The following is a 20,802-nucleotide window of genomic DNA, read 5'->3' as shown; positions in this document are numbered from 1 at the left end:
AAGCGATGGATTTTGTGAGGGACCTGGGGCTGGTCCCGAAAGGAGGCCCCAAGGACGCGAGTTAGGGCCCGAGGATTTTTGTGGGAAGGAACGCCGAATGTGCCTGGACCGCTGCTCAACGGTTTGCTGGGCCAAAGGGGCCAAGCGGAACATTTGAGACTCTTTCCTTTGTTCATGGACATTTATGTGCTTTTTCTCTTTTTTCTGTGGTTTTTTCCCTTTTTTTTTCCTGTTTGGGCTTTTTGTGCAGCTCGTGGAAGACACTGGAACCGGCTTGCCCCAGTGGGTGGGGAGGAGGACGGGGGAACAAGGGGAATGGGACAGGAAGGCGCCGGAGTGTTGAGTCACCGGGCTAGCAGATTGACTAGTCAAGGAAGTCAGATGGGGGTGGAAGTTACAGCCAGTAGATGGCGGGGGTGGGGGTATCGGGGGATGGGGTTAGGGGAGGGGGGGGTTGTTCTGCTGACGGGAGAGGGACTTGAAATAGGCACTGGAAAGGAGGTCGAGGGTGGAGGCAGCCAAAGGGCGGGCCAGGAATGGCGCGACGCACGGGCCAGGGGCCGGCCCGAGAAAGGCTATGGCTGATCGGCGGGGTGGGGGGGGTGGGATGTGCCCCCCGACCAGGCTGATCACCTGGAACGTCAAGGGACTGAATGGGCCGGTTAAGAGGGCGCGGGTGTTCGCGCACTTGCGGGCCCTGAGGGCGGACGTAATTATGTTGCAGGAGACACATCTGAAAGTGTCAGACCAGACCAGGCTAAGGAAGGGCTGGATTAGCCAGGTCTTCCACTCGGACTTGGACTCGAAGTCCAGAGGGGAGGCAATCATGATCAACAAGCGCGTGCAATTTGAGGCAGAGGGCATATCTGCAGACAGGGGGGGCAGATACCTGATGGTATGGGGCAGACTGGAGGGGAGAAGGGTGGTGCTGGTGAATATATATATGCCCCGAACTGGGATGACGTGGACTTTATTAAAAGAGTGCTGGGGAAGATCCCGGACTTGGATTCTCGCAGGCTAATAATGGGAGGGGACTTTAACATGGTCCTTGACCCGACTTTGGATTCGTCGTGTCCCAGAACGGGTAGACTCTCAGCAATGGCAAGGGAGCTGAAAGGGTTTATGGGGCAAATGGGGGCAGTGGACCCCTGGAGAGAGGGACAGCCAACAGGAAGGGGCTACTCGTTTTACTCGCACGTCCATAAAGTATATTCCAGGATAGATTTCTTTGTAATAAGCAGGGACTGTATGGGGGAGGTAAAGAACACGGAATACTCAGCAATTACAATTTCAGACCATGCCCCGCATTGGGTGGACCTGCAGTTCGGGGGAGCGAGTTATCAACGCCCGCAATGGAGGCTAGATGTGGGACTGCTGTCGGAGGAGGGGATCTGCGAGAGGCTTCGGAAATGTATAAAAAATTACGTGCAGGTGAATGACACTGGGGAGGTCTCAGCGGCGACCGTGTGGGAGGCGCTAAAGGCAGTAGTGCGGGGGGGAGCTGATTTCAATTGGGGCCCATAGAGCCAAGGCAGACCGGGCAGAGATGGATAGATTGGTCAGGGAAATGGGCCGGATAGATGAAGAGCACGCGGAGTCCCCGGGGGAGGTTTTACTCAGGGAAAGGCGGAGGCTACAGGCGGAACTGGGGGCACTATCCACGAGTAGGGCCGTGGAACAGCTTAGGAAGGCGAGGGGAGTGGTGTACGAGTATGGGGAAAAGGCTAGCAGACTGTTAGCGCAGCAACTCAGGAGGAGGGAGGCGGCCAGGGAAATAGGTAGCGTGAGGGACGAGGGGGGGCGCAAAGTGGAGGATCCGGCAGAATTGAATAGGGTATTCCAGGACTTCTATCGTAAGCTGTATACTTCGGAGCCGCCGGAAGAACCGGAGGGGATGAAAAGGTTTCTGGACGGGTTAACATTCCCAACAGTTGGGGGGGGGGGCGAGTGGAAGAGCTGGGCGCCCCGATTAGAGTAGAGGAGGTATTGGGGGGCCTAAAGGCCATGCAGTCGGGGAAGTCCCCGGGGCCGGATGGATACCCAGTAGAGTTTTATAGGAAGTTCTCTGAGCTGGTGGGCCCGGTCTTGGCGAGGGTTTTCAATGAGGCAAGGGACAGAGGGACCCTGCCGCCGACAATGTCACAAGCCACCATATCTCTGATATTGAAGCGGGTTAAAGACCCGGAGGTGTGCGGGTCCTACAGGCCAATCTCCCTGATTAATGTAGACGCCAAGCTCCTGGCAAAGGTACTGGCGGGGAGAATGGAGGACTGTGTACCGGAGGTGATTGGGGAGGATCAAACGGGGTTCGTGAAAGGTCGGCAGCTGGCGGCCAATCTGAGGAGATTGCTCAACGTGATAATGATGCCCCCGGCGGGTAGAGAGGTGGAGGTAGTGGTGGCAATGGACGCCGAGAAGGCCTTTGATCGGGTGGAGTGGGACTATCTATGGGAGGTGCTCGGACGGTTTGGGTTCGGGGAGGGATTGGTGGATTGGATCAAATTATTATATCAGGCCCCGAGGGCCAGCGTCAGGACCAACAGAGAAGTGTCGGAGTACTTTAGGTTGTACCGAGGGACCAGGCAGGGCTGCCCGCTCTCCCCGCTGCTGTTTGCGCTGGCCATAGAGCCGCTGGCGATGGCGCTGAGAGCCGCAGAGGGTTGGAAGGGGATGGTGAGGGGCGGGGTTGAACACAGGGTTTCTCTTTATGCAGACGACCTGCTCCTGTACGTGTCGGACCCAGTGGCCGGGATGGGAACTATACTGGGAATGCTGAGGGAGTTCGGCCAGTTCTCAGGATACAAATTAAATACGGTCAAGAGTGAAATGTTTGTGGTCCAGGCAAGGGGCCAGGAGAACAGATTGAGAGGGCTACCGTTTAGGCTGGTTGAGGAAAATTTCCAGTATTTGGGAATCCAGGTGGCACGAGACTGGGGCAGGCTGCATAAGTTAAATTTGGCCAGGGTGGTGGAGCAAATGAAGGGAGAGTTTCGGAGATGGGATGCACTCCCGCTGTCGCTGGCAGGGAGGGTGCAGACTGTAAAGATGACAATCCTCCCTCGATTTTTGTTTATTTTTCAGTGCCTCCCGATCTTTATCCCACAGTCCTTCTTCAAAAGAGTTAACGGGCTGATCATGAGCTTTGTCTGGGCGGGAAAGTCTCCGCGGGTGAAGAAGGCGATGTTGGAGAGGAACCGCAGCGAGGGAGGGCTGGCTTTGCCGAGTCTGGTCAATTATTACTGGGCGGCCAACATCGCTATGATAAGGAAGTGGATGGTGGGTACGGGGTCTATTTGGGAGCGGGTGGAGGCGGCTTTGTGCAGGGGCTCCAGTTTGGAAGCCCTGGTCACGGCTCCTCTACCGCTGCCGCCGGCCAAGTACACCACCAGCCCGGTAGTGGTGGCGACCCTGCGGATATGGGGCCAGTGGAGGAGGCATGTGGGGGAGATGGGGGCGTCTGTCTGGGCGCCAATCTGCGACAACCATCGGTTTGCCCCCGGCAGAATGGATGGGGGGTTCCGAGTATGGCGGCGAGCAGGGGCGGGAAGGGTGGGTGATATGTTCCTGGAAGGGAGCTTCGCGAGTTTGAGGAGCTTGGAGGAGAAATTTGGGGTGGTAAGGGGAAATGATTTTAGATACCTACAGTTGCGGGACTTTGTTCGTAGACAGGTCCCATCTTTCCCATGCCTCCCGCCAATGGGGATCCTAGACAGAATAGTCTCTGGGAGCGATGAAGGGGAGGGTAGAGTCTCGGGTATTTATAAGGTGCTCATGAGGGAGGAAGGGTCCCAGACAGAGGAACTGAAACTTAAATGGGAGAAGGAGATAGGCGGGGAAATGGAGGATGGGCTGTGGGCAGAGGCCCTGAGTAGGGTAAACTCGACCGCGACATGTGCTAGGCTCGGGCTGATCCAATTTAAGGTCGTTCACCGGGCCCATATGACGGTGGCTCGGATGAGCAAATTTTTCGGGATAGAGGACAAATGCGCTAGGTGGACCAGCGAACCATGTTCACATGTTCTGGGCATGCCCTGAGCTGAGGGGGTACTGGGAGGGATTTGCGGGGGTCATGTCCCAGGTGCTAAAAACAAGGGTGGTGATGAGCCCAGGGGTGGCAATTTTTGGGGTTTCGGAAGACCCGGGCGTCCAGGGGAGAAAGAGGCCGATGTGTTGGCCCTTGCTTCCCTGATAGCCCGGCGACGAATATTATTGGCGTGGAAGGACTCAAAGCCCCCGAAGACTGAGTGGTGGCTTGCGGACATGTCGAGTTTCCTGGGGATGGAAAAAATCAAGTTCGCCTTGAGGGGTTCTGTGCAGGAGTTCACCCGGAGGTGGCAACCATTTATTGACTTCTTTGCGGGAGAGTGAGCGTCAGCAGGGGGGGGGGTTAGAGTAGAGTAGGAGGGAAAATATGGCGGGTAGTACCGGTGGGAGGGGAGCGGGCTTGTGCAATATGTTACGGTGGAAGTATTGAAAGTACGTGGATGTTTGCACATTTTTGCCTTTTTTGCTTCCTTTCTGATGATGTCTGTAACTGTTTATAAAGCCAAAAACTACCTCAATAAAATTGTTTATTAAAAAAAAAAATAATTCACCTCACTTAATTTATTTTCAATCTGATAAGGTCCACAAAACCTTTATTTTCAAGATTCACCTACCACTAGTCACAACATATAAACTTTATCTCCAATGGCAAAACTACGAACTTTGGATTTCTTGTCCGCTACCTGTTTCATCACATTTTGTGCAACTTTTAAATGTTGTCTAGCCAATTCACCACTCTATTTAATCGTTCCCTAAAATTTGACACATAATCCAATAATGTAATTTCCGATTTCTCACCCACCAATTTTTCCTCAATTAATTTAAGTGGTCCTCTTATCTCATGACCAAAAATTAGTTCAAAAGGACTGAATATGGTTGACTCATTAGGTGTATCCCTAATTGCAAACAGTACAAATGGAATTCCTTTATCCCAATCTGGATGATCATGACAATAAGCCCTCAACATTGTCTTTAATGTCTGATGCAACCTTTCTAACGCTCCCTACGATTCTGGATGGTACGCAGTTGATTTAAATTGTTTTATTCCTAAGCTATCCATAACTTCTTTGAATAACCTCGAGGTAAAATTTGATCCTTGATCTGATTGTATTTCGGTGGGCAGTCCATATGTAGTAAAGAATTTTAGTAATTCCTCCACAATCTTCTTATCTGTAATATTACGTACTGGAATGGCCTCTGGAAACCTAGTAGACACATCCACTATAGTCAAAAGATATTGATTCCCACTTTTTGTTTTAGGAAGCGGTCCTACGCAATCAATTAGGACTCTTGTAAAAGATTCCTCAAATGCTGGAATGGGTATTAAGGGCACTGATTTTATCACTGCTTGAGGTTCCCCTATCACTTGACATGTGTGACATGATTGACAAAATTTAACTACATCTTTATGTAGTCCAGACCAATAAAAATGTTTTTGGATTTTAGCTTGACTTTTTCTTATCCCAAATGACCTCCCACTGATACCTCATGTGCAACTCGCAACACCTCCTTTCTACACCCTACCGGCAATACTACTTGAACTTTTGCCCACTTTTTATCCGCCTGCATATGTAAAGGTCTCCATTTTTTCATCAAGACATCACTTTTACGGTCATAACATTTTGGTATACACTCAGATTCCTTTTCCGTGTATGTTTTCTGATACATCCGTTTTATTTCTACATCTTTCTGTTGTAACTCCGCCAATTTTCCTGAACTAAAAATATCCGCCTCATCCACCACCGGTTCTTGTTCTTTTTCAACCATCTGATCAAAAATTGTTTCTGATAATTGCACTTCAACTTCATCTTCACTCTTTGATTTCTCCTCTTGTCTTAACCTGTGGGCAGCATGGTAGCACAAGTGGATAGCCCTGTGGCTTCACAGCGCCAGGGTCCCAGGTTCGATTCTCCACTGTGTCACTGTCTGTGCGGAGTCTGCACGTTCTCCCCGTGTCTGCGTGGGTTTCCTCCGGGTTCTCCGGTTTCCTCCCACAGTCCAAAGATGTGCAGGTTAGGTGGATTGGCCATGATAAATTGCCCTTAGTGACCAAAAAATGTTAGGAGGGGATATTGGGTTACGGGGATAGGGTGGAAGTGAGGGCTTAAGTGGGTCAGTGCAGACTCGATGGGCTGAATGGCCTTCTTCTGCACTGTATGTTCTATGTAAACCTGTGACTTGTGACCTTGTTATTACACAATCCGGAAAAATCCCAAGATATTCATCCTCCAATACTTCAGTTGCCTGATTTTCCACTGGCTGATCAACCACAGTAGGCATCACTCCCACCTGCAATCCAGCTATATCATTACCCAAGATAAGCTGTATTCCTGGACAAGATAGTTTCTCTATTACTCCTACTACCACTTCACCACTCTTCACTGGACTTTCCAACCTTACCTTACATAATGGAACACTACTCCTCTCACCCTGAATTCCACATATTACCACCATTTCTGGCTACATTCTTCCCAAACTACATAACTCCTCATCTCTTATCATTAAAGATTGACTAGCTCCCGTATCTCTTAAAATTGTGACTTCTTTACCTGCTCCTCCTGATACACATGAGTAAACTTTACCCACACAAGTAAATTCTTTAAAGAGATCTGGCACCTTCTTATCAATCACCTCTTGATCAGGTTGTACAATCTTTTGCACCTCCTTCGCTTCCCTTGGGCTTTCCTTTACCACTCTAACAAACCCCACTGTTTTATCCTGTTTTACCACATCAGCCTTCCCAGTGCTTTTCTTCAACCACCAACACTGTGACTTTACATGGCCTAGTTTATTACAGTGAAAACATTTGAAACATTTTATGTTTCTTCCACCCTCCTGGATTTCCTTTTTAATCTGAGGTACACTCTCCTTATTATCTCCCATCAGATCACCTTTACTTTTACCTCTTGAGTATTTCTTATGTCCTGAGTTTCTATCCCTCACAGGCTAGTTTTAACCCTCTACTCTTCCACATGAGTCCTCACTCCATCAGGAATTGAATTTTTAAACTCCTCCAAAAGCATAATTTCTCTGAGAGCTTCAAACGTTTGGCCTATTTTCGAAGCCCTTATCACCTGTTTGAGCCTTTCAAACTCCAAGTATGTTTGACCAAATCCTTTCCTTAAATTTCTAAACATTTGCCTGTAAGCTTCAGGCACTAGTTCATATGTACCTAGATGGATTTTTTCACCTCCTCATATGTCCCAGATACCTCCTCCGGTAGTGATGCAAAAACTTCACTAGCCCTACGTACCAGCTTTGTTTGAATCAGTAAAACCCACATGTCCTGTGGCTATTTCATCTGTTTAGCTACCTTCTCAAATGAAATGAAAAAGGCTTCTACCTCCTTCTTAACAAACCTTGGCAATGCTTGGACATATTTAAATTGATCCCCATCAAGCCGTCGACTATGACGCTCTTTCTCACTATCCTCATCACTATCATCCAACTGTACGTTTCCCTTTATGCCTGCCAATTTTAACTGACATGTTTCATGGCCATTTTCTGAAGTTCTAAAAGAGCCATTGTCCACAACACACTCCCTACTTAAACTGGAATACCACACCTGAAAAGCAACCACAATATGCTCACCCCTCACTGTCTTTAAGTTCACTAAGCCATCCAATAGATAGACTTTTATCCTGGATGAGCCCGAAGTTTGTTATGGGCCAAGGTTTAGAGAACCCCAAAGTTTATCATGGAGTTCACCTGACCCACAACTTTTAATAGATTGCGGTGCGGGTAGCACATGGCCCACTCGATAGGTGTGGTACAGCAGTAATGGAAAAGTACTTTTTAAAGCAAGACAGTGTTTATTCTATGAACTCAAGTTAACCTTTTTAAAACATACAGTGAACATCTTAGAAACTATTAATTCAAGTACAACCCCCAAAGACTACAACACGAAGTAATCCTTTAAGCTTTCCTTTTAACATCCGTAAGACTTAAAAAATAACTTTTAACAGAAGCGTATCAGGTTAAGGTCACTACTGAGAGCAGTTATTAGTTTTAAATCACCAAAGCATCGATTTACTGTTTTTAGATTACAGAGAGAGAGACTAATATCCCTTCTGGCTGTGACTGCAGCTATCCAGCTCTGCAAACGAAACTAAAACACACCCTGCAGGAAACGGCCTAAAACAAAAGTAAAAAGCTGACAGACAGCCCAACTCCACCCACTCTCTGACATCACTGCAGTAATAAACACCCATTTCTTAAAGGTACTCTCATTACAGATATTTATATACACACCCATGTATAAACATCCATTTCTTAAAGTTACTCTCACATGACACCAGGATACTTAAAGTGTTTTGGAGTTTCCACTTGAGACAGGATGTGCATTCAACTGGATTAAAAGGTTAATGAGCCTACAGACTTTCCTTTGTAATGTTGCTGACCAGTTGCAGAACTTGCATGCTGCATTTGTGAACACAGTTGAACAGCCAAATCCTGTGGTTAGCCTGTCTAATGCTGCATTTGTGAACACAGTTGAACAGCCAAATCCTGTGATTACCTTGTCTAGTTCTTTCCCATACACATAGCTGAACTGCATTTGTGACAAAGCTATGGTGGTGGGAGAGAACTGCTAGAAAATTCTAGGCTGTTAAGATGGCTGAATAGTTGGCAGCCAAAGACGTTCAGCTGTAGATGCAGCCCATTGTGTCAAGAAAGCAGGATGTAGATAGAATAATAGGGTGAAATCTGGAAGGATTTTAACTTTCTTGTCAGCAGCTCTCAAATGGGATGTATGGATTTGTGCAGGTGCAAATTGCAGATGTATATAGTAGTACCTGGGAGATCAAACATCTATTTTCGGAGACTCCTGAACAATCTATCAATCCTTCATCTTATTGATTTCTAAGCCCCAGTACCACCCCATATAATGCATTTAACCATTAAGCAATGGGGGTACCTGAAGGAGAATTTTAACAATATCTCAAAGTGACCTGTACAAGATCATAAAGTGATTTGTCTTTGTTAATAGAGTTATGAATTGCATTCCCGAGTCAGAGTACTTTACAATTCAAGGTTTTGATGTCATTGAAGTTCAGATATATGTGTTGCACATTTAAGACTTGCTGAATTTCCCTAGTCAATGTTCTTCCAGTAAAATATAGTATTTAGGCAAACTGTCAGGAGTACAGAATATGTATCAGATAGTTTTTGCTGATGGATTACATGTCATCTTTGTTGGCCTTGACTCAGAGAAAAAGCGACAAGAACCAATTACATTCCCTCAGCAACTGATAGAATTGAAAGATTGATAGACACTGTCCACTGTATAAAACTGATACACAATGGAAACAGATTCCATTGCATCTTGATGCACATATCTTATCAGAAACATTGTCCTCAAAAGTATTAAAAGTCAGTGAAAAAAATGTTAATTAATCACTCAGGCTACTTTTATAGTGTGTGAAACATAAAATTAAACCTGTCAAGCAAATTTTGCAATCTAAGATTTTCTTTTGTCTGCACAGAAGCTGATATGAGGCAGGGCCAACCTCATAATTGTGGATAGGGCCTTTTATTTGCACGAGATGGTAACAACTTAAAATAAAACGAGATAATGTAAAACTTCAAATCACGTCTTCTTCATTCAGGTTGAAAAAGGAAAACAAATGTCATTGCTCCAAATTGCCTTGCTTCAACAAAATCAATGATGTGACATGGGCAAAGTTATATTGCTGAACTTTAGTATTGCTGATTTCTGCCAAGGCAAACCATTTTGCATTAAGAATCGCTACAGGTGGTAATACTTCACCTGCTGTGGGTGGATTATAAGGTGTGTTTGTAGAATTACCACGTTCTAAATTTCCTCAAACAAGTGACAATATTGGGGAAGGCAAAATAAATCTGTCATTTGTTATGAAACTTACGGTAGCACCGTGGTTAGCTCTGTTGCTTCACAGCACCAGGGACCCGGGTTCCATTCCCGGCTCGGGTCATTGTCTGCGTGGAGTCGCACATTCTCCCCGTGTCTGCGTGGGTTTCCTCCGGGTGCTTTGATTTCCTCCCACAAGTTCCAAAAGATGTGCTTGTTAGATGAATTGGACATTCTGAATTCTCCCTCTGTGTACCCAAACAGGCGCCGGAATGTGGCGACTAGGGGATTTTCACAGTAACTTCATTGCAGTGTTAATGTTAGTCTACTTGAGACACTAATAAAGATTAATATTAAATGTTCATCCGGCGAATCACAGGGGCTGCTATTTATGTATAAATGGTGCAGTAATTTCTGGCAGCAGGCAGGTGTGTGATTAAATGTAAATATCCAAAAGCCCCTCTCAGAGTTGCGCAATTCCACAATTCGTTTTACAAGTTGGCATTTTACTGTCTGCCTCACCATTGAAATGCATTAAATGGTGTGAAATTCCTGTCTTTGATTAGGAGATGAAAACTGGCTGTAGAAAGTTAAGACCAATAATTAAAAGTGTAGGTCCTGTTTTGACCACATTTGCTGAGCAAGTCAAATCCAAGAGAGCACTTTGTATTACTGATCATAACCCTCATTCTGAAAAGGAGTAAAATAAGTACTGATTCCAGGATCGTAGAATTCCAGTTACACTTTTGGGATTAAGAAAAGAAAACTTAAGCACGCAAGATTACAGTTACACAGATAGAATAGACTTACAAAACTTCACCCACAAAAAACACTTAGTAAGAATTCACAAGTATACAACATCTTGGCAACACTTCCATATCGATTTGTAAGATACTAAAGCTCTCACTTTAATAAATGTATACCACATAATGTTTCACTCACTTCCACTCTGTTGTGGAAATTCAAGAAAATTCAGAAACACGACTGCATTCTGAAGCAAAGTCTCTTCTGGTTACTGGATGGTTGCTTCAGATTTCAAACCTTCTCTTCGCCTGGAGCTGTTGCCAGGATATCTTCACCACACAACCAACATAAGTCGACTCAACATTTTTCCTTAAACATTCTTTTTTCTTTCTTCAAAAAAGTAAAAGCCCATGGGATACAGGGCAATGTGGCAAATTGGATAACAGAAACCAAAGGGTAATGGTCCCTGGCTGCCCTTGCAAATTGAATTTGTTTCCAGTGGTGTTCCACAGGGCTCGGTGTTGTGACCCTTACTGTTTGTGTTATATATTAATGATTTGGACATGAACATGGAGGCATATTTGGGAAATTTGCAGACAACACAAAGATTGTCTGAGTGGAGGACAGTGTAGAGGATAGCTATAATGCCCAAAACGATAGATGGGTTGTTGGAGTGGGTGATAAAGTGGCAGATGGAATTTAACACAGAGAAGTGTGAGGTCATGCATTTAGGGAGGTTAAACAGTTATAGGGAGTAGACAATAAATGCGAATATACTAAGAGGGCCAGATGAAGTGAGAGATCTTGGCAAACAAGTACGCAGGTCCTTAAAGGCAGCAGTTCAAGTCGACAAGGTTGTTAAGAAAGACTATGGAATGTTCTTCATTGGCAGAGGTATATGGGCAGCATGGTAGCACAGTGATTAGCACTGTGGCTTCACAGAGCAAGGGTCCCAGGTTTGATTCCCCGCTGGGTGACTGTCTGTGCGGAGTCTGCACGTTCTCCACATGTCTGCGTGAGTTTCCTCCAGGTGCACCGGTTTCCTCCCACAGTCAAAAGACGGGGATAGGGTGGAAGTGAGGACTTAAAGTGGGTCGGTCCATACCCGATGGGCCGAATGGCCTCCCTTTGCACTCTATGTTCTATGTTTTATAGGCCAGGATTCTTCGAAATCCCGGCGAAGTGCTTTTGCCGGTGTAAACACTGGAGTGGTGTGTGCCAGCGTCAACGGGCCTCCTGGCCCAGTAATTCAGCAGTCTTCAGGGGCCAGCATGGCACTGGAGTGCTGCTCGATGCTCCGACGGTGAAAGGCAGCCCTGCATGGCTGGTGCAGGCCCGTGCATGCGGCGATGGCTATCTCTACACCGGCGCATGCGCGTTACAGCCGTCTCCGCACCGGCGCATGCGCATGATTTCTGTCTCTGCGCCGGCGCCTCACAACATGGCGGAGTTCTACAGTGGGCCCGCACGGAAGGAGGTAGGCCCCCTCCACATCGCGGGCGCCCACCGATCGGAAGCCCCCGATCGCAGGCCTTGACCCCGTGGAGGACCCCCTCCCAGAGTCAGATGTCCCACTCCCCCCACCAGGATGTCCACCGCGGCCGCGGGTCCGAGCTTCCGCCGGGTGGTACCAGGTTGGAACCATGGCGGCGGGACTCTGATGAACTCGGCGGGAGTTTCGTCAGTCGATTGCGGACAATCACCGCGGGGGCCTCTTTCAGCGGCCCCCGACCAGCGCCACAGTGACCACCCGGGCGCAATTGTTGCCGGAGAATCGTGTCCTGGCGTCAGAGCACCATAGCGGGAATTTCCCACGCTCCGGCGATTCTCCGACCCGATGTCGGCTCGGAGAATCCCGCCCATAGAATATAAAAGTAAGGATATAATGTTAGAATTGCAGAAAACACTGGTGAGGCACAACTGGAGATATTTGTGCAATTCTGGTCATCGCATTACAGGAAGGAAATAATTGCTCTGGAGGGAGTGCAGTAGAGGTTTACAAGAATGTTGCCAGGGCTATAAAAGTGTAACTATGAGGAGAGATAGGTTGGGGTTATTTTCTTTGGAACAAAGAAGGCTGAGGAGTGACTTAATTGAGCTGTACAAATATTGGGCGGGATTCTCCCCTACCCAGCATGACGGGGGGTCCCGCCGTAGGGGTGTGGCGCCAACCACTCCGGGGTCGGGCCTCCCCATAGGTGGGGAATTCTCCGCACCTTTGGGGGCTCGCCCCGCGCCGGAGCGGTTGGCACCAGAAGACTGGCGCAAAAAACCGGCGCCCCCGGCAGTGGGGCTGGCCGAAAGGCTTTCGCCGGTCGGCGCATGCGCCGGCGGTGATGTCAGCGGCCAGCTGCCGCTGACGTCACCACTGGCACATGCGCGATGTGGGTTTCTCTTCTGCTTCCGCCATGGCAGAGAATTCTAGAACCAGGGGACATAGATTCAAGATAAGTGGCAGAAGGTGGAGAGGAGACATGAGGAAGGACATGAGGGTAATGCGAGTCAAGAATTCGCTGTCCGAGTTGGCAGTGGAGGTAGAGACCCTAAAAGTACCTGGATCAGCACCTTAAGTGCTGTAAACTGCAGGGCTATAGACCAGGTGCAGGAAGGTGGGATTAGCAAGAGCACCTGGGTGTCCTTGGACTGGTAGGGCAAGATTGGCTGAATGACCTCCTTCTGTGCTGTAACCTTTCTATGGTTCTATGATTCTAATGCTGGGATTTATTGAAAGGAAGGTGGTGTATAAAAGTAAGGAAGCCTTGCTGCAATTTTACAGGGCATTTCTGAGACCACTCCTGGTGTACTCTATGCTGTTTTGGTCTTCTTATTTCAGAGGATATGCCTTCAGTGAAGGTTCATTCAGTTGATTCCTGGGATGAAGGGTTGTATTATGAGGACAGGTTAAGCAGGTTGGGTATAGTCAATGGAGTTAGAAGAATTCATACATAAGAATTCTTATTCATACATATAAGATTCCGAAGAGGCTTGACAGGGTAAATGCTGAGGGGATGTTTCCCCTTGTGGGGGAATCTAAGTCTCGAGAGCACAATTTCAAAATAAGGGGATTTCCACTTAAGACAGAGATAAAGATGAATTTCTTCTCTCAGAGAGTGAATAACCATTGGAACCCTCTACCCGAGAAATCAGCGGAAGGAATATATTCAAGGTTGAGTTGGAGAAATTTTTGATGTACTCCGGAGCTGAGGGTTATTGTCGGGGTGGGAGATCAGCCATCATCTTATTGGATGGTGAAGCACGGCTTGAGGGGCCAAATGGCCTATTCCTGCTCTTATTTCTTAGCTAACACTTCAGTACTATTGAAATAAAATCATATCAACAGTGCATATTAGGAGTTGGTTTAGCTCACTGAGCTAAATCGCTGTCTTTTAAAGCAGACCAAGCAGGCCAGCAGCACTGTTCGATTCCTTCCCCAGACAGGCGCCAGAATGTGGCGACTAGGGGCTTTTCACAGTAACTAGGGGCTGGTTTAGCTCACTCGGCTAAAATTGCTGGCTTTTAAAGCAGACCAAGCAGGCCAGCAGCACGGTTCGATTCCCATACCAGTCTCCCCGGACAGGCGCCGGAATGTGGCGACTAGGGGCTTTTCACAGTAACTTCATTGAAGCCTACTCGTGACAATAAGCGATTTTCATTTCATTTCATTTACTGTTGTCGAAATGGATGGTTTGACCAGGAAAGCTCCAATATCATTTGAGTTGAGGTCTCAGCGTTCAGGGCACAATTGTAATCCTGGTCCTGGATTCTGTCAGTCCTACACTGTCTCCAGAGGCCCGCGCTGACTCAAATGTTTGTTGCCCATCCAACATCATTATTTGGCTGGGCACGGGAATGCCCTCACCCCTTCAGAGCTGGCTTGGGCTCACTTCTGGTTCATTCCCTCCTCTAATTTCAGCAGCACTGGGGTCTCTGGCACTTGGCTTTAATGGCCACCCATCCATTACATACAGGGTTACCTGGACGCCCATGTGAACATTGAACGATTGGATCTCCCATTACATTTGTGTGGTGACAGCTGCGAGGCTCAATACATTCCTTCCCGATGCCCTGTACACAACTTTCATCCCTTGACACAACCCCTTGCCTTAACTTTGAGATTGAGGGAAGCTGATAGTGGTGAGGGATAAATGCTGATGGCAAATTAGTTTGACAAGCAAGACTCCGTGGAATGGCTTTTTAAATATAAATGTAGAGTGCCAAATTCTTTTTTTTTTCCAATTAAGGGACAATTTAGGATGGCCAATCCACCTACACTGCACATGTTTGGGTTCTGGGGATGAGACCCACATAAATACGGGAAGGATGTGCAAACTCCACACAGACAGTAACCTGGGGCCGGGATCGAACCTAGGTCCTCAATGCCGTGAGGCAGCAGTGCTAAGCACTGCGCCACCGTGCCGCCTGACTCTCAGGAATGTTAAAGAGCACAACTACTTTCTGAGATAGAGAAAGGAACACCTATTACGCACTGTTTATACTCAGGCTTTGTCATCCCATGATCCAATTGCTGTCATGCCTTTACACTTAAGACTCCTGGGCAGCCACTGCAATCTCTGAATAAGTGCGCAATGCTGCTCCCAACCTCCTGCTTGATCATTACTGTCCTCCCTTCTCCCCTCTCCCCCAGTGGGACCACACCCTGGCCATTGCTATCTGTGAGCTCATTCACCCTTCTTTGGCAGAAAGGCTGAAGATTTATTATATTTAGTGAAAAAAGCCTTCCTGTAGAATCTCTCAGGGCAGTAGCAGCTGTGTAAACAAAAGGCATTCTCATTCACTCTGGGCTGTTAGGGATTTTAAGGGCAGCACGGTAGCACAAGTGGATAGCACTGTGCTTTCACAACGCCAGGGTCCCAGGTTCGATTCCCCGCTGGGTCACTGTCTGTACGGAGTCTTCACATTCTCCCCGTGTCTGCTGGGTTTCTTCCGGGTACTCTGGTTTCCTCCTACAGTCCAAAGACGTGCAGGTTAGATGGATTGGCAACGATAAATTGCCCTTAGTGACCAAAAAGGTTCGCAGGGGTTATTGGGTTACGGGGATAGGGTGGAAGTAAGGGCTTAAGTGGGTCGGTGCAGACTCGATGGGCCGAATGGCCTCCTTCTGCACTGTATGTGCTATGTTCCATAATCATTAAAACAAACGCACCGCAGACTTCATGGTAACACACACCAACTCCACCCCCTCCCCCCCCCAACCAGAAGGCATAGAGTGGGGATAAAGTGGTCTTTTTCAGGATGGCAGCCGGTGACTAGTGGTGTGCCTCAGGGGTTGGGACCACAACTTTTCACAATATACATTAACGATCTGGAAGAAGGAACTGAGAGCACGGTTGCTAAGTTTGCAGATGATACAAAGATATGGGGTGGGATTCTCCTGTCCGGGGACTAAGCCCCCAGGCCGGCGGGAAAACCGGCGCGAACCACTCCGGCGTCAACAGCTCCCAAAAGTGCGGAATTCTCCACACTTCCGGTGGCTAGGTGGACACCGGAGGAGTTGGCGCCATGCCAGCTGGCGCAGAAGGGACTGTGCGCGTTAGCGCATGCGCCGAAGGTCCATCTGCGACCGCCCCCCCCCCCCCCCCCCCCCCCCAGGACCACCTCAGCCAACTTACCTGCCAGGTCCCGTTGTGTGGGACCATGTCTAACCCACCCGGCGGGACTGACCAGAAACGGATGGCCGCTCGGCCCATCGGGGCCCGGAGAATTGCCGGGGGTGCCGCTTGGATATCCTTGGATATTTCCCATCAGGCCCGCGGGACTTGTCTGTCCTCAAGTTTTTCAAAATGCCCAACACATCTTCCTTCCTAACAAGATCTCCTGGAGCTTACCAGTCTGTTTCACACTGTCCTCTCCAACAATATGGCCCCTCTCATTCGTAAAGTAAAGTACTCGTTCACGACCTCTCCTATCTCTTCAGACTCAATACACAATCTCCCGCTACTGTCCTTGATCGGACCTACCCTCGCTCTAGTCATTCTCATATTTCTGACATATGTGTAAAAGGCCTTGGGGTTTTCCTTGATCCTACCCGCCAAAGATTTTTCATGCCCTCTCTTAGCTCTCCTAATCCTTTTCTTCAGTTCCCTCCTGGCTATCTTATATCCGTCCAGCGCCCTGTCTGAACCTTGTTTCCTCAGCCTTACATAAGTCTCCTTCTTCCTCTTAACAAGACATTCAACCTCTCTTGTCAACCATGGTTCCCTCACTCGACCATCTCTTCCCTGCCTGACAGGAACATACATATCAAGGACAACTAGTATATATTCCTTGAACAAGTTCCACATTTCAATTGTGTCTTTCCCTGACAGCCTATGTTCTCAACTTATGCACTTCAGTTCTTGTCTGACAGCATCGTATTTACCCTTCCCCCAATTTTAAACCTTGCCCTGTTGCACGCATCTATCCCTCTCCATTACTAAAGTGAAAGTCACAGAATTGTGGTCACTATCTCCAAAATGCTCCCCCACTAACAAATCTATCACTTGCCCTGGTTCATTACCAACTTGGGAAGTTGAAGTCACCCATGACTACTACCCTGTGACGTCTGCACTTTTCCAAAATCTGTTTCCAAATCTGTTCCTCCACATCTCTGCTGCTATTGGAGGGCCTATAGAAAACTCCCAACAAGGTGACTGCTCCTTTCCTATTTCTGACTTCAACCCATAATACCTCAGTAGGTAGATCTTCCTCGAACTGCCTTTCTGCAGCTGTTATACTATCTCTAATTAACAATGCCACCCCCCCATCTCTTTTACCACCCTCCCTAATCTTATTGAAACATCAATAACCAGGAACCTCCAACAACCATTTCTGCCCCTCTTCTATCCAAGTTTCTGTGATGGCCACCACATCATAGTCCCAAGTACTGATCCATGCCTTAAGTTCACCCACCTTATTCCTGATGCTTCTTGCGTTGAAGTATACACACTTCAACCCATCTCTGTGCCTGCAAGTACTCTCCTTTGTCAATATTACCTTCCCTACTGCCTCACTACACGCTTTGACGTCCTGAACATCGGCTACCTTAGTTGCTGGACTACAAATCTGGTTCCCATTCCCCTGCCAAATTAGTTGAAACCAGGATATTGGTGCCCCTCTGGTTCAGATGCAACCCGTCCTGCTCGTACAGGTACCAGAATTCATGAGCCTCTCGCAATAAAACTAATCTAACATGGTTTTATGAAATGATGGTTATGCCTATAAATTTCTTGGAATTCTTTGAGGGTGTTTCAGAGTTAATGAAGCAGTTATATGATTGATGCGGTAAGTAAAATATTTAAACATGCAGATGGTGCCAAAAAGCAACATAGTCTGCAGAGTGCAAGATACAATTCAAAGGAGTCTGTAAAAAATTAACAAAAAGTAAAAGATAGGCAACATTTAATTAAGTGTACAACATTAATAAAAAAAAGGGTGTTCCACTTGAATTGCTAAAAGCATTTGCCTTTATGATTCATTGGTATAGCAAATAAAATATGCATGTCCTCAACACTTTTTCTCACAGCATTGCAAGGGATTTAGCAGGGTTACAAACAATATTGAATAGTGAGAGAAGACAGTATTCCATCCATATGTACTGATCACCTGCCTTCCTACTGCCAGTGTGATTTATAATGATTGAAAACAACTCACTGGACCTTGAGTTCTCTTCAATTGTAAGAAACCAAAAGGTAATATGTGAGTTCTCTGAGATCTTTTGTGAGTTGAAATGTAAAGCACAACAATGCCAGTGGTCCGGATGGCCTTGCTGCGAGTACCAGATCTCGGACTTTTGCTTTATCAACAGCTCTATACTGCATGTGGGCAACAGGATGGTAGAAAGGATTATGGTCCTGAAATAAATGTTGTGAGACACAAGGGTAAAATGCTTAACATTGTATTGCCCTGTTTTGTAATGGCATTGACTCATTTAAAATAAATTGACAATGCTACCGTGAAAATACAAACAGAGGAATTCCAAATGAATAGCTTCAGGGCTAGTGCGAATATTTGTAACACAGTCTCATGTTGCACTGATGCTAAAGTTGCTGTGCAACTGGGGCATTGTTGGAAAATCATCAAAATAACTCTTTCATATCATTGAGGTTTTTAAATTTATCAGATGATGTTGCGAGGTGGTTTATACACAACAATAATTTGTACTTTAATAGCATCTTCTGCTTCATTAAATGTTCCACGGTGTTTTACAGAGCTTCAGTGAAAAATGAATGAGGGCAGACAGCCAAAAACCCAGTCATAGTTTCCTGGAGGATTTTTAAGGTCAGGAGAGAGGTAACAAAGTTGAAGGATTTAGGAAGTGTCGTCCAATTCATGTTGACTGAACTGGGAAGACAGGAGAATACATGAAAATTACACACTTACCAGATGGCTGGTTTCACATTTGGCCATGGTCTTGAGTCATTAACCAACCCACTAACTGCAACCACTGCATTAGATGATTTGGCATTTGAAATGTTTCATTGACCTTTCTAGGTAATGCCGCATGACACAAGTAGGAAACATGTAGCTTGCAAGCTCTATGAAATACTGCTATCCCTGGAGTGCTATTCTTTCCACTGCATTCAAGGGTCACGGTAACTTCCATCTGTTATCTGGTAATAGGTTACTTACTATCCTGTCGGAGAGCTTTGCCAATAAAGTAGCTGTCCAATCAGAATTGCTGCTTTAATAGTCAACAGTTTTTCCAGTATAATAGAGGGAATGAATTTTGCCTCTGATAATGTTTTCTTTAGTGGCATGTGCAGCCAGTTATTCAATAATTAGTTTTTATTGGTAGTTGAGCTCCCTCTTTGAAAGCAAGGGAAAACTGGGACAATGTGTAATTCTTTGTAAGGAATGATAAATTAACATTTTTATACTGGACATTGTGTACTTGAAAATACCCACTCATTGCAGAGAAGAATGTTGCAGGAAGTTGAGAAAAACATTTCTGACCAGCAAAGTTAGAGGTGTGTGTCCTGTAAAGGCCCTTCCTGTTTATTTCCTCCTTCCCCCCCCCCCCCCCTTTCTTTATTTTGCTGTTATCATTTTGATCCATGGATGCTTAATGGAAATATATATTTAGGTTGAGCTGGGGAATGAGGAACTTGAATGTTACAACATAATACAACACTGTGCTAGCTTTGGACAGCATAATTCAGACTTTTCGGCACACGAGAAATCAGTGGGACTTAGTTTGATTGGTTGGCTGATGCTCAATTAATTTGTCAAAAAGTTGTATTCTGCTTGGTAACAGGCGGTGATTGGGTATTGCCTGAGTGGGATGGTTTCCAGACAGCCAGGGGAAACACAGTTGGAGACGAGGACACTCAGAGAAAAGGACTTGCTCTCTCTCTCTCCCTCCCTCGTGTTTTCTCCAGGAAAGCTGCTGTATTTCTGAAACTGCAGAGACCTGAATGGATCAACAGTGAAAACCATTACAGGCTGGAAACAGAAATCTCGAACTGAAAGCCTTGAAGGAAGGTGTACTTGAAACAACCACCTGAAACAAAAACTCTTATCTTTTTACTTTACTTATCATTTGACGCCTCTCTTCTCCCCTCTGTGTTTGTCTGTCTTATGTGTGTGTGTGTGTGTGTGTGTGGAGGGTGGGCAAGATTAAGTGGGGGGAGGGTTAGGAACTAGATAATAGTTAACCTGTTGTATTTTATGCATATTTAATTATAATTACTGTTATTAATAAACTTAATTGTGTTTTACTTTACAAACCTGGTGACCGTAGTTATTGGGCTGCTCAGCGGTAAAGGCTGTGTGTGTTTTTCAAAGAAATATTTATTAATTTCAATTGTGTTGCAACTCCGGGTCAAGTGAGGTTGGATTTGACCACGCACTAGCCCAGGCGGTCTTAACAGAATACATCGGAAAAGATATCTTAAGAAAATTTTGAATAAGGTTTGGAAATGTGCTCAAGGATTACAGTTTGCGATTAATCTGTGCCCATTCATTGAGATACAGCCAGCACACAAACTTGGTGCTGTCTCTTAATTTAGATGGTAGTGGCATGCAACCCAGGAGTAAATGTGTTGCTTAAGTTGCTGCATGCCTCAGCAGGGGGATGAGGTTTGTGCAAGGCTCAGACCACTTAATGTTAGCCGACAAAATATAAAGTCGATCTTCATTTCTTAAAATGCAGTCTGGTTGCAACAGATACTGGAAATGGCTGGACAAGA

General features: G+C 46.5%; 1 long non-coding RNA gene across 1 annotated transcript in view; it reads right to left on the bottom strand.

Moving 5' to 3' along the window:
* The window catches only part of LOC119972119, a 43,598-nt gene extending 24,415 nt beyond the window's left edge, over nucleotides 1-19,183 (bottom strand). The window contains exon 1 of the long non-coding RNA XR_005462007.1: nucleotides 18,995-19,183. This is a non-coding gene — a long non-coding RNA (uncharacterized LOC119972119). The remainder of the gene's footprint in view (nucleotides 1-18,994) is intronic.
* Between the last annotated feature and the right edge of the window lie 1,619 nt (nucleotides 19,184-20,802).

This window comes from Scyliorhinus canicula, chromosome 10, assembly GCF_902713615.1.
Source record: "Scyliorhinus canicula chromosome 10, sScyCan1.1, whole genome shotgun sequence".
NCBI classification, from domain to species: Eukaryota; Metazoa; Chordata; class Chondrichthyes; order Carcharhiniformes; family Scyliorhinidae; genus Scyliorhinus; species Scyliorhinus canicula.
The sequence above is the reverse complement of the archived record's forward strand: the minus strand, read 5'-3'. Positions and strand labels throughout refer to the sequence as shown.